Consider the following 12500-nt stretch of genomic DNA (forward strand, 5'->3'; position numbering starts at 1 on the left):
TATCAGTTACTGTGTCACAGCACAGTACACTATCAGTGACTGTGTCACAGCACAGGACACTATCAGTGACTGTGTCACAGCACAGTACACTATCAATGACTGTGTCACAGAACAGTACACTATCAGTGATTGTCACAGCACAGAACACTATCAGTGACTGTCACAGCACAGTACACTATCAGTGACTGTGACACAGCACAGTACACTCTCAGTGACTGTCACAGCACAGTACACTATCAGTGACTGTCACAGCACAGTACACTATCAGTGACTGTGTCACAGCACAGTACACTATCAGTGACTGTGTCACAGCACAGTACACTATCAGTGACTGTGTCACAGCACAGTACACTATCAGTGACTGTGTCACAGCACAGTACACTATCAGTGACTGTGTCACAGCACAGTACACTATCAGTGACTGTGTCACAGCACAGTACACTATCAGTGACTGTGTCACAGCACAGTACACTATCAGTGACTGTGTCACAGCACAGTACACTATCAGTGACTGTCACAGCACAGTACACTATCAGTGACTGTCACAGCACAGTACACTATCAGTGACTGTCACAGCACAGTACACTATCAGTGACTGTGTCACAGCACAGTGCACTATCAGTGACTGTCACAGAACAGTACACTATCAGTGACTGTGTCACAGCACAGTACACTATCAGTGATTGTCACAGCACAGTACACTATCAGTCACTGTGTCACAGCACAATACACTATCAGTGACTGTGTCACAGCACAGTACACTTTCAGTGACTATCACAGCACAGTACACTATCAGTGACTGTCACAGCACAGTACACTATCAGTCACTGTGTCACAGCACAATACACTATCAGTGACTGTCACAGCACAGTACACTATCAGTCACTGTGTCACAGCACAATACACTATCAGTGACTGTGTCACAGCACAGTACACTTTCAGTGACTATCACAGCACAGTACACTATCAGTGACTGTCACAGCACAGTACACTATCAGTCACTGTGTCACAGCACAATACACTATCAGTGACTGTCACAGCACAGTACACTATCAGTCACTGTGTCACAGCACAATACAGTATCAGTGACTGTGTCACAGCACAGTACACTATCAGTGACTGTGTCACAGCACAGTACACTATCAGTGTGTGTCACAGCAGAATACACTATCAGTCACTGTGTCACAGCACAGTACACCATCAGTGACTGTCACAGCAGAATACACTATCAGTGACTGTGTCACAGCACAGTACACTATCAGTGACTGTGTCACAGCACAGTACACTATCAGTGACTGTCACAGCACAGTACACTATCAGTGACTGTGTCACAGCACAGTACACTATCAATGACTGTGTCACAGCACAGTACACTATCAGTCACTGTCACAGCACAGTACACTATCTGTCACTGTGTCACAGCACAGTACACTATCAGTGACTGTGTCACAGCACAGTACACTATCAGTGACTGTCACAGCACAGTACACTATCAGTGACTGTGTCACAGCACAGTACACTATCAGTCACTGTGTCACAGCACAGTACACTATCAGTCACTGTGTCACAGCACAATACACTATCAGTGACTGTCACAGCACAGTACACTATCAGTCACTATGTCACAGCACAGTACACTATCAGTGACTGTGTCACAGCAGAATACACTATCAGTGACTGTGTCACAGCACAGTACACTATTAGTGACTGTCACAGCAGAATACACTATCAGTGACTGTGTCACAGCACAGTACACTATCAGTGACTGTGTCACAGCACAGTACACTATCAGTGACTGTCACAGCACAGTACACTATCAGTGACTGTGTCACAGCACAGTACACTATCAGTCACTGTGTCACAGCATAGTACACTATCAGTCACTGTGTCACAGCACAGTACACTATCAGTGATTGTCACAGCACAGTACACTATCAGTGACTGTCACAGCACAGTACACTATCAGTCACTGTGTCACAGCACAGTACACTATCAGTCACTGTGTCACAGCACAGTACACTATCAGTCACTGTGTCACAGCACAATACACTATCAGTGACTGTGTCATAGCACAGTACACTATCAGTCACTGTGTCACAGCACAATACACTATAAGTGACTGTGTCACAGCACAGTACACTATCAGTCACTGTGTCACAGCACAGTACACTATCAGTGACTGTGTCACAGCAGAATACACTATCAGTGACTGTGTCACAGCACAGTACACTATTAGTGACTGTCACAGCAGAATACACTATCAGTGACTGTGTCACAGCACAGTACACTATCAGTGACTGTGTCACAGCACAGTACACTATCAGTTACTGTCACAGCACAGTACACTATCAGTGACTGTGTCACAGCACAGTACACTATCAGTCACTGTGTCACAGCATAGTACACTATCAGTCACTGTGTCACAGCACAGTTCACTATCAGTGACTGTCACAGCAAAGTACACTATCAGTCACTGTGTCACAGTACAGTACACTATCAGTCACTGTGTTACAGCACAGTACACTATCAGTCACTGTGTCACAGCACAGTACACTATCAGTGACTGTCACAGCACAGTACACTATCAGTGACTGTCACAGCACAGTGCACTATCAGTGACTGTGTCACAGCACAGTACACTATCAGTCACTGTGTCACAGCACAGTACACTATCAGTGACTGTGTCACAGCACAGTACACTATGAGTGACTGTCACAGCACAGTACACTATCAGTGACTGTGTCACAGCACAGTACACTATCAGTGACTTTGTCACAGCACAGTACACTATCAGTGACTGTGTCACAGCACAGTACACTATCAGTGACTGTGTCACAGCACAGTACACTATCAGTGACTGTCACAGCACAGTACACTATCAGTGACTGTGTCACAGCAAAATACACTATCAGTGACTGTGTCACAGCACAGTACACTATCAGTGACTGTCACAGCAGAATACACTATCAGTGACTGTGTCACAGCACAGTACACTATCAGTGACTGTGTCACAGCACAGTACACTATCAGTGACTGTCACAGCACAGTCCACTATCAGTGACTGTCACAGCACAGTCCACTATCAGTGACTGTGCCACAGCACAGTACACTATCAGTGACTGTGTCACAGCACAGTACACTATCAGTGACTGTGTCACAGCACAGTACACTATCAGTCACTGTGTCACAGCACATTACACTATCAGTCACTGTGTCACAGCACAGTACACTATCAGTGACTGTCACAGCACAGTACACTATCAGTGACTGTGTCACAGCAAAGTACACTATCAGTCACTGTGTCACAGCACAGTACACTATCAGTGACTGTCACAGCACAGTACACTATCAGTGACTGTGTCACAGCACAGTACACTATCAGTGACTGTCACAGCACAGTACACTATCAGTGACTGTGTCACAGCACAGTACACTATCAGTCACTGTGTCACAGCACAGTACACTATCAGTGACTGTGTCACAGCACAGTACACTATCAGTCACTGTCATAGCACAGTACACTATCAGTGACTGTGTCACCGCACAGTACACTATCAGTCACTGTGTCACAGCACAGTACACTATCAGTCACTGTGTCACAGCACAGTACACTATCAGTCACTGTGTCACAGCACAGTACACTATCAGTGACTGTGTCACAGCAGAATACACTATCAGTGACTGTGTCACAGCACAGTACACTATCAGTGACTGTGTCACAGCACAGTACACTATCAGTGACTGTCACAGCACAGTACACTATCAGTGACTGTCACAGCACAGTACACTATCAGTCACTGTGTCACAGCATAGTACACTATCAGTCACTGTGTCACAGCACAGTACACTATCAGTGACTGTCACAGCACAGTACACTATCAGTGACTGTCACAGCACACTATCAGTCACTGTGTCACAGCACAGTACACTATCAGTGACTGTGTCACAGCACAGTACACTATCAGTGACTGTATCATAGCACAGTACACTATCAGTCACTGTGTCACAGCACAATACACTATAAGTGACTGTGTCACAGCACAGTACACTATCAGTGACTGTCACAGCACAGTACACTATCAGTCACTGTGTCACAGCAAAATACACTATCAGTGACTGTGTCATAGCACAGTACACTATCAGTCACTGTGTCACAGCACAATACACTATAAGTGACTGTGTCACAGCACAGTACACTATCAGTCACTGTGTCACAGCACAGTACACTATCAGTGACTGTGTCACAGCAGAATACACTATCAGTGACTGTGTCACAGCACAGTACACTATTAGTGACTGTCACAGCAGAATACACTATCAGTGTCTGTGTCACAGCACAGTACACTATCAGTGACTGTCACAGCACAGTACACTATCAGTTACTGTCACAGCACAGTACACTATCAGTGACTGTCACAGCACAGTACACTATCAGTCACTGTGTCACAGCATAGTGCACTATCAGTGACTTTGTCACAGCACAGTACACTATCAGTGACTGTGTCACAGCACAGTACACTATCAGTGACTGTCACAGCACAGTACACTATCAGTGACTGTGTCACAGCACAGTACACTATCAGTGACTGTCACAGCACAGTAAACTATCAGTGACTGTGTCACAGCAGAATACACTATCAGTGACTGTGTCACAGCACAGTACACTATCAGTGACTGTCACAGCAGAATACACTATCAGTGACTGTGTCAGAGCACAGTACACTATCAGTGACTGTGTCACAGCACAGTACACTATCAGTGACTGTCACAGCACAGTCCACTATCAGTGACTGTGTCACAGCACAGTACACTATCAGTGACTGTGTCACAGCACAGTACACTATCAGTGACTGTGTCACAGCACAGTACACTATCAGTCACTGTGTCACAGCACATTACACTATCAGTCACTGTGTCACAGCACAGTACACTATCAGTGACTGTCACAGCACAGTACACTATCAGTGACTGTGTCACAGCAAAGTACACTATCAGTCACTGTGTCACAGCACAGAACACTATCAGTGACTGTCACAGCACAGTACACTATCAATCACTGTGTCACAGCACAGTACACTATCAGTGACTGTGTCACAGCACAGTACACTATCAGTGACTGTGTCACAGCACAGTACACTATCAGTCTCTGTGTCACAGCACAGTACACTATCAGTGACTGTGTCACAGCACAGTACACTATCAGTCACTGTGTCACAGCACAGTACACTATCAGTGACTGTCACAGCACAGTACACTATCAGTGACTGTGTCACAGCACAGTACACTATCAGTCACTGTGTCACAGCACAGTACACTATCAGTGACTGTGTCACAGCACAGTACACTATCAGTCACTGTGTCACAGCACAGTACACTATCAGTGACTGTGTCACAGCACAGTACACTATCAGTCACTGTGTCACAGCACAGTACACTATCAGTGACTGTCACAGCACAGTACACTATCAGTGACTGTGTCACAGCACAGTACACTATCAGTGACTGTGTCACAGCACAGTACACTATCAGTGACTGTCACAGCACAGTACACTATCAGTGACTGTGTCACAGCACAGTACACTATCAGTGACTGTGTCACAGCACAGTACACTATCAGTCTCTGTGTCACAGCACAGTACACTATCAGTGACTGTGTCACAGCACAGTACACTATCAGTCACTGTGTCACAGCACAGTACACTATCAGTGACTGTCACAGCACAGTACACTATCAGTGACTGTGTCACAGCACAGTACACTATCAGTCACTGTGTCACAGCACAGTACACTATCAGTGACTGTGTCACAGCACAGTACACTATCAGTGACTGTGTCACAGCACAGTACACTATCAGTGACTGTGTCACAGCACAGTACACTATCAGTCAGTGTGTCACAGCACAGTACACTATCAGTGACTGTCACAGCACAGTACACTATCAGTGACTGTGTCACAGCACAGTACACTATCAGTGACTGTGTCACAGCACAGTACACTATCAGTGACTGTCACAGCACAGTACACTATCAGTGACTGTGTCACAGCACAGTACACTATGAGTCACTGTGTCAGAGCACAGTACACTATCAGTGACTGTGTCACAGCACAGTACACTATCAGTGACTGTGTCACAGCACAGTACACTATCAGTGACTGTGTCACAGCACAGTACACTATCAGTCACTGTGTCACAGCACAGTACACTATCAGTGACTGTGTCACAGCACAGTACACTATCAGTGACTGTGTCACAGCACAGTACACTATCAGTGACTGTGTCACAGCACAGTACACTATCAGTGACTGTCACAGCACAGTACACTATCAGTGACTGTGTCACAGCACAGTACACTATGAGTCACTGTGTCAGAGCACAGTACACTATCAGTGACTGTGTCACAACACAGTACACTATCAGTCACTGTGTCACAACACAGTACACTATCAGTGACTGTGTCACAGCACAGTACACTATCAGTCACTGTGTCACTGCACAGTACACTATCAGTCACTGTGTCACAGCACAGTACACTATCAGTGACTGTGTCACAGCACAGTACACTATCAGTGACTGTGTCACAACACAGTACACTATCAGTCACTGTGTCACAACACAGTACACTATCAGTGACTGTGTCACAGCACAGTACACTATCAGTGACTGTGTCACAGCACAGTACACTATCAGTCACTGTGTCACAGCACAGTACACTATCAGTCACTGTGTCACAGCACAGTACACTATCAGTGACTGTGTCACAGCACAGTACACTATCAGTGACTGTGTCACAGCACAGTACACTATCAGTCACTGTGTCACAGCACAGTACACTATCAGTCACTGTGTCACAGCACAGTACACTATCAGTCACTGTGTCACAGCACAGTACACTATCAGTGACTGTGTCACAGCACAGTACACTATCAGTGACTGTGTCACAACACAGTACACTATTAGTCACTGTGTCACAACACAGTACACTATCAGTGACTGTGTCACAGCACAGTACACTATCAGTCACTGTGTCACTGCACAGTACACTATCAGTCACTGTGTCACAGCACAGTACACTATCAGTGACTGTCACAGCACAGTACACTATCAGTGACTGTGTCACAACACAGTACACTATCAGTGACTGTGTCACAACACAGTACACTATCAGTGACTGTGTCACAGCACAGTACACTATCAGTGACTGTGTCACAGCACAGTACACTATCAGTCACTGTGTCACAGCACAGTACACTATCAGTCACTGTGTCACTGCACAGTACACTATCAGTGACTGTGTCACAGCACAGTACACTATCAGTGACTGTGTCACAGCACTGTACACTATCAGTGACTGTGTCACAGCACTGTACACTATCAGTCACTGTGTCACAGCACAGTACACTATCAGTGACTGTGTCACAGCACTGTACACTATCAGTCACTGTGTCACAGCACTGTACACTATCAGTCACTGTGTCACAGCACAGTACACTATCAGTCACTGTGTCACAGCACTGTACACTATCAGTCACTGTGTCACAGCACAGTACACTATCAGTCACTGTGTCACAGCACAGTACACTATCAGTGACTGTGTCACAGCACAGTACACTATCAGTGACTGTGTCACAGCACAGTACACTATCAGTCACTGTGTCACAGCACAGTACACTATCAGTCACTGTGTCACAGCACAGTACACTATCAGTGACTGTGTCACAGCACAGTACACTATCAGTCACTGTGTCACAGCACAGTACACTATCAGTGACTGTGTCACAGCACAGTACACTATCAGTCACTGTCACAGCACAGTACACTATCAGTGACTGTGTCACAGCACAGTACACTATCAGTGACTGTGTCACAGCACAGTACACTATCAGTCACTGTGTCACAGCACAGTACACTATCAGTGACTGTGTCACAGCACAGTACACTATCAGTGGCTGTGTCACAGCACAGTACACTATCAGTCACTGTGTCACAACACAGTACACTATCAGTGACTGTGTCACAGCACAGTACACTATCAGTGACTGTCACAGCACAGTACACTATCAGTCACTGTCACAGCACAGTACACTATCAGTGACTGTGTCACAGCACAGTACACTATCAGTGACTGTGTCACAGCACAGTACACTATCAGTCACTGTGTCACAGCACAGTACACTATCAGTGACTGTGTCACAGCACAGTACACTATCAGTGACTGTGTCACAACACAGTACACTATCAGTGACTGTGTCACAACACAGTACACTATCAGTGACTGTGTCACAGCACAGTACACTATCAGTGACTGTGTCACAACACAGTACACTATCAGTGACTGTGTCACAACACAGTACACTATCAGTGACTGTGTCACAGCACAGTACACTATCAGTGACTGTGTCACAGCACAGTACACTATCAGTGACTGTGTCACAGCACAGTACACTATCAGTGACTGTGTCACAACACAGTACACTATCAGTGACTGTGTCACAGCACAGTACACTATCAGTGACTGTGTCCCAACACAGTACACTATCAGTGACTGTGTCACAGCACAGTACACTATCAGTGACTGTGTCACAGCACAGTACACTATCAGTGACTGTGTCACAGCACAGTACACTATCAGTCACTGTGTCACAGCACAGTACACTATCAGTGACTGTGTCACAGCACAGTACACTATCAGTGACTGTGTCACAACACAGTACACTATCAGTCACTGTGTCACAACACAGTACACTATCAGTCACTGTGTCACAACACAGTACACTATCAGTCACTGTGTCACAGCACAGTACACTATCAGTGACTGTGTCACAACACAGTACACTATCAGTCACTGTGTCACAGCACAGTACACTATCAGTCACTGTGTCACAACACAGTACACTATCAGTGACTGTGTCACAGCACAGTACACTATCAGTGACTGTGTCACAGCACAGTACACTATCAGTGACTGTGTCACAGCACAGTACACTATCAGTGACTGTCACAGCACAGTACACTATCAGTGACTGTGTCACAGCACAGTACACTATCAGTGACTGTGTCACAACACAGTACACTATCAGTCACTGTGTCACAACACAGTACACTATCAGTCACTGTGTCACAACACAGTACACTATCAGTCACTGTGTCACAGCACAGTACACTATCAGTCACTGTGTCACAACACAGTACACTATCAGTCACTGTGTCACAGCACAGTACACTATCAGTCACTGTGTCACAGCACAGTACACTATCAGTGACTGTGTCACAGCACAGTACACTATCAGTGACTGTGTCACAACACAGTACACTATCAGTCACTGTGTCACAGCACAGTACACTATCAGTCACTGTGTCACAGCACAGTACACTATCAGTGACTGTGTCACAGCACAGTACACTATCAGTCACTGTGTCACAGCACAGTACACTATCAGTCACTGTGTCACAGCACAGTACACTATCAGTGACTGTGTCACAGCACAGTACACTATCAGTGACTGTGTCACAGCACAGTACACTATCAGTGACTGTGTCACAGCACAGTACACTATCAGTGACTGTGTCACAGCACAGTACACTATCAGTGACTGTGTCACAGCACAGTACACTATCAGTGACTGTGTCACAGCACAGTACACTATCAGTGACTGTCACAGCACAGTACACTATCAGTCACTGTCACAGCACAGTACACTATCAGTCACTGTCACAGCACAGTACACTATCAGTGACTGTGTCACAGCACAGTACACTATCAGTCACTGTCACAGCACAGTACACTATCAGTGACTGTGTCACAGCACAGTACACTATCAGTGACTGTGTCACAGCACAGTACACTATCAGTCACTGTCACAGCACAGTACACTATCAGTGACTGTCACAGCACAGTACACTATCAGTGACTGTGTTACAGCACAGTACACTATCAGTCACTGTCACAGCACAGTACACTATCAGTCACTGTGTCACAGCACAGTACACTATCAGTCACTGTCACAGCACAGTACACTATCAGTGACTGTCACAGCACAGTACACTATCAGTGACTGTGTCACAGCACAGTACACTATCAGTCACTGTCACAGCACAGTACACTATCAGTCACTGTCACAGCACAGTACACTATCAGTCACTGTCACAGCACAGTACACTATCAGTCACTGTCACAACACAGTACACTATCAGTGACTGTGTCACAGCACAGTACACTATCAGTCACTGTCACAATACAGTACACTATCAGTCACTGTGTCACAGCACAGTACACTATCAGTCACTGTGTCACAGCACAGTACACTATCAGTCACTGTCACAACACAGTACACTATCAGTCACTGTCACAGCACAGTACACTATCAGTCACTGTGTCACAGCACAGTACACTATCAGTCACTGTCACAACACAGTACACTATCAGTCACTGTCACAACACAGTACACTATCAGTCACTGTCACAACACAGTACACTATCAGTGACTGTGTCACAGCACAGTACACTATCAGTCACTGTCACAGCACAGTACACTATCAGTCACTGTGTCACAGCACAGTACACTATCAGTCACTGTCACAGCACAGTACACTATCAGTCACTGTCACAGCACAGTACACTATCAGTCACTGTGTCACAGCAGAGTACACTATCAGTCACTGTGTCACAGCACAGTACACTATCAGTCACTGTCACAACACAGTACACTATCAGTCACTGTCACAGCACAGTACACTATCAGTGACTAACTCCTTTGAGAATCATCGTTGATTCTTTTCATTTTTAATATATCCAGTAAATTAACTTTAGATTCCTATGTATACTTAATTTTCCTTCTCTCCCCAGGTGACCAGAACGGAGAGAGGTCAAGGGTCATCAGCTGACCTCTCCAGACGTGTGTGTGTACATGTTACGAGGATGTTGATAATTCCATTACCATCTCTTACCCACCACGACCATTCATTACAAGGATCCCCAACCCTAAACCTCAAACACTTCAAATATACCCACTTCAGACCTACTAGAGTCTGAGTATGCCCTACCTATTAACCTAACCTTAACTAACAATAGAGCTCCAGTACGTCAAAAATAGAGTTTACAGAGTTCAGTGTTACATGATGGTAGACAGTATCAATAAACAATATAAAATTAACTTCGTGAAGGCAAATAAAACCCTTAGAAATGATAACTCTCATTGTAAGGCAAGATTTGTTGGTATTTTTCAACCCGGTGGGTTACCCACACAGGTCAACTCAAGAAAGTCAGTGTATCACCGAGGACTGTTTTATTTCCACTGGGGCCCTTCAATCTTGTTCCCCAGGATGCGACCCACACCAGTCCACTAACACACAGGTATCTACTTCCAAGTGAACACGGACAGCAGGTATGAGGAAACACGCCCAATGTTTCCATCCGTGTCGGTGACTGAATCACAGACAGTTGCCAACCAAGCCACGGAACACCCTGGTTTGTATTGAAATAAAGCGATATATTAACAGATTTAATATTCCCATCAGGGTATTAAGTACTACGGGTAAAAGAAGAAAACATGTCAGGAAAGAAGTGGCAGGTTTAATCACTAATCATCGGTATTTGAAAGAATATAAGGATCAAGGGTGAGTAGAGGGTAAAGGTTAGACAGGTATCTGTGTCTAGCCTCGAGGCTAATCAGAACTTGAACAAGTATTGGCTGACCAACACCGTCCACCACAATCACGAATTGATGATACAAGGTAGTAGTAATAATATTCTTTAATCCACCACCAAATAGCAGGAGATCAATACATTAGTTTTAGACAACAGAAGGACCATGATTATTACATGGAAAAGGCAGCAAGGAATGTTCACATAGGGGGACTTCAACCTTACATAATTAGACTGGAGTAACTAGGAATCTCATGAAGGACCGAACATACGAGTATGGAGAGCAATACTGATGAGAATGGTGATACCAAACTTTATGTGCTAGTGAGCCACAGACAATAAGATTAGACCCAAAGAAAACAGTACATCGCCTGGTTTTCACCTTAAAGGTCTTTTGAGATCCAAACAAATAGGGTATATGAAGTCTCTAAACGAATCACGCAGGAATTGAGGTTTGACTACCTCGTGAAAGTAAAGTGGAAAGAGAAAGAGAAGTGGAAAGAGAAATAACACCAGTCTGCATTATTTTTTTATTGACTCTATGGTATCTTTCTCGGTATATATATGGAAAATAGTGATTCAGATTGAGAAAGTGGTATATTACCAATCAAAATGCTTACCTTATATTGACTTAAATGTTAAATCTAATATAGTAGTTGCAATAATAATAATAATAATAATAATAATAATAATAATAATAATAATATTAATAATAATAATAAATCATCCTTGTTTCTACAATTTCTTGATACAACTTATACAGACCATAGCTGACACCTCTGACATACTATATAGAATGTCCCTGGTAATGCAGAACATTGCTGGCAATTTAAGTTCATCTTATCCCCAACGATACA

At 44.6% G+C, this 12500-nt stretch overlaps 1 long non-coding RNA gene across 1 annotated transcript in view; it reads right to left on the minus strand.

Moving 5' to 3' along the window:
* Positions 1–11180: 11180 nt before the first annotated feature.
* The window catches only part of LOC138854744 (uncharacterized), a 73004-nt gene continuing 71684 nt past the window's right edge, over positions 11181–12500 (minus strand). Inside the window, exon 2 of the long non-coding RNA XR_011393921.1 lies at positions 11181–11463. This is a non-coding gene — a long non-coding RNA (uncharacterized lncRNA). The remainder of the gene's footprint in view (positions 11464–12500) is intronic.

The sequence above is a fragment of the Cherax quadricarinatus genome, chromosome 68 (genome assembly GCF_038502225.1).
Source record: "Cherax quadricarinatus isolate ZL_2023a chromosome 68, ASM3850222v1, whole genome shotgun sequence".
NCBI classification, from domain to species: Eukaryota; Metazoa; Arthropoda; class Malacostraca; order Decapoda; family Parastacidae; genus Cherax; species Cherax quadricarinatus.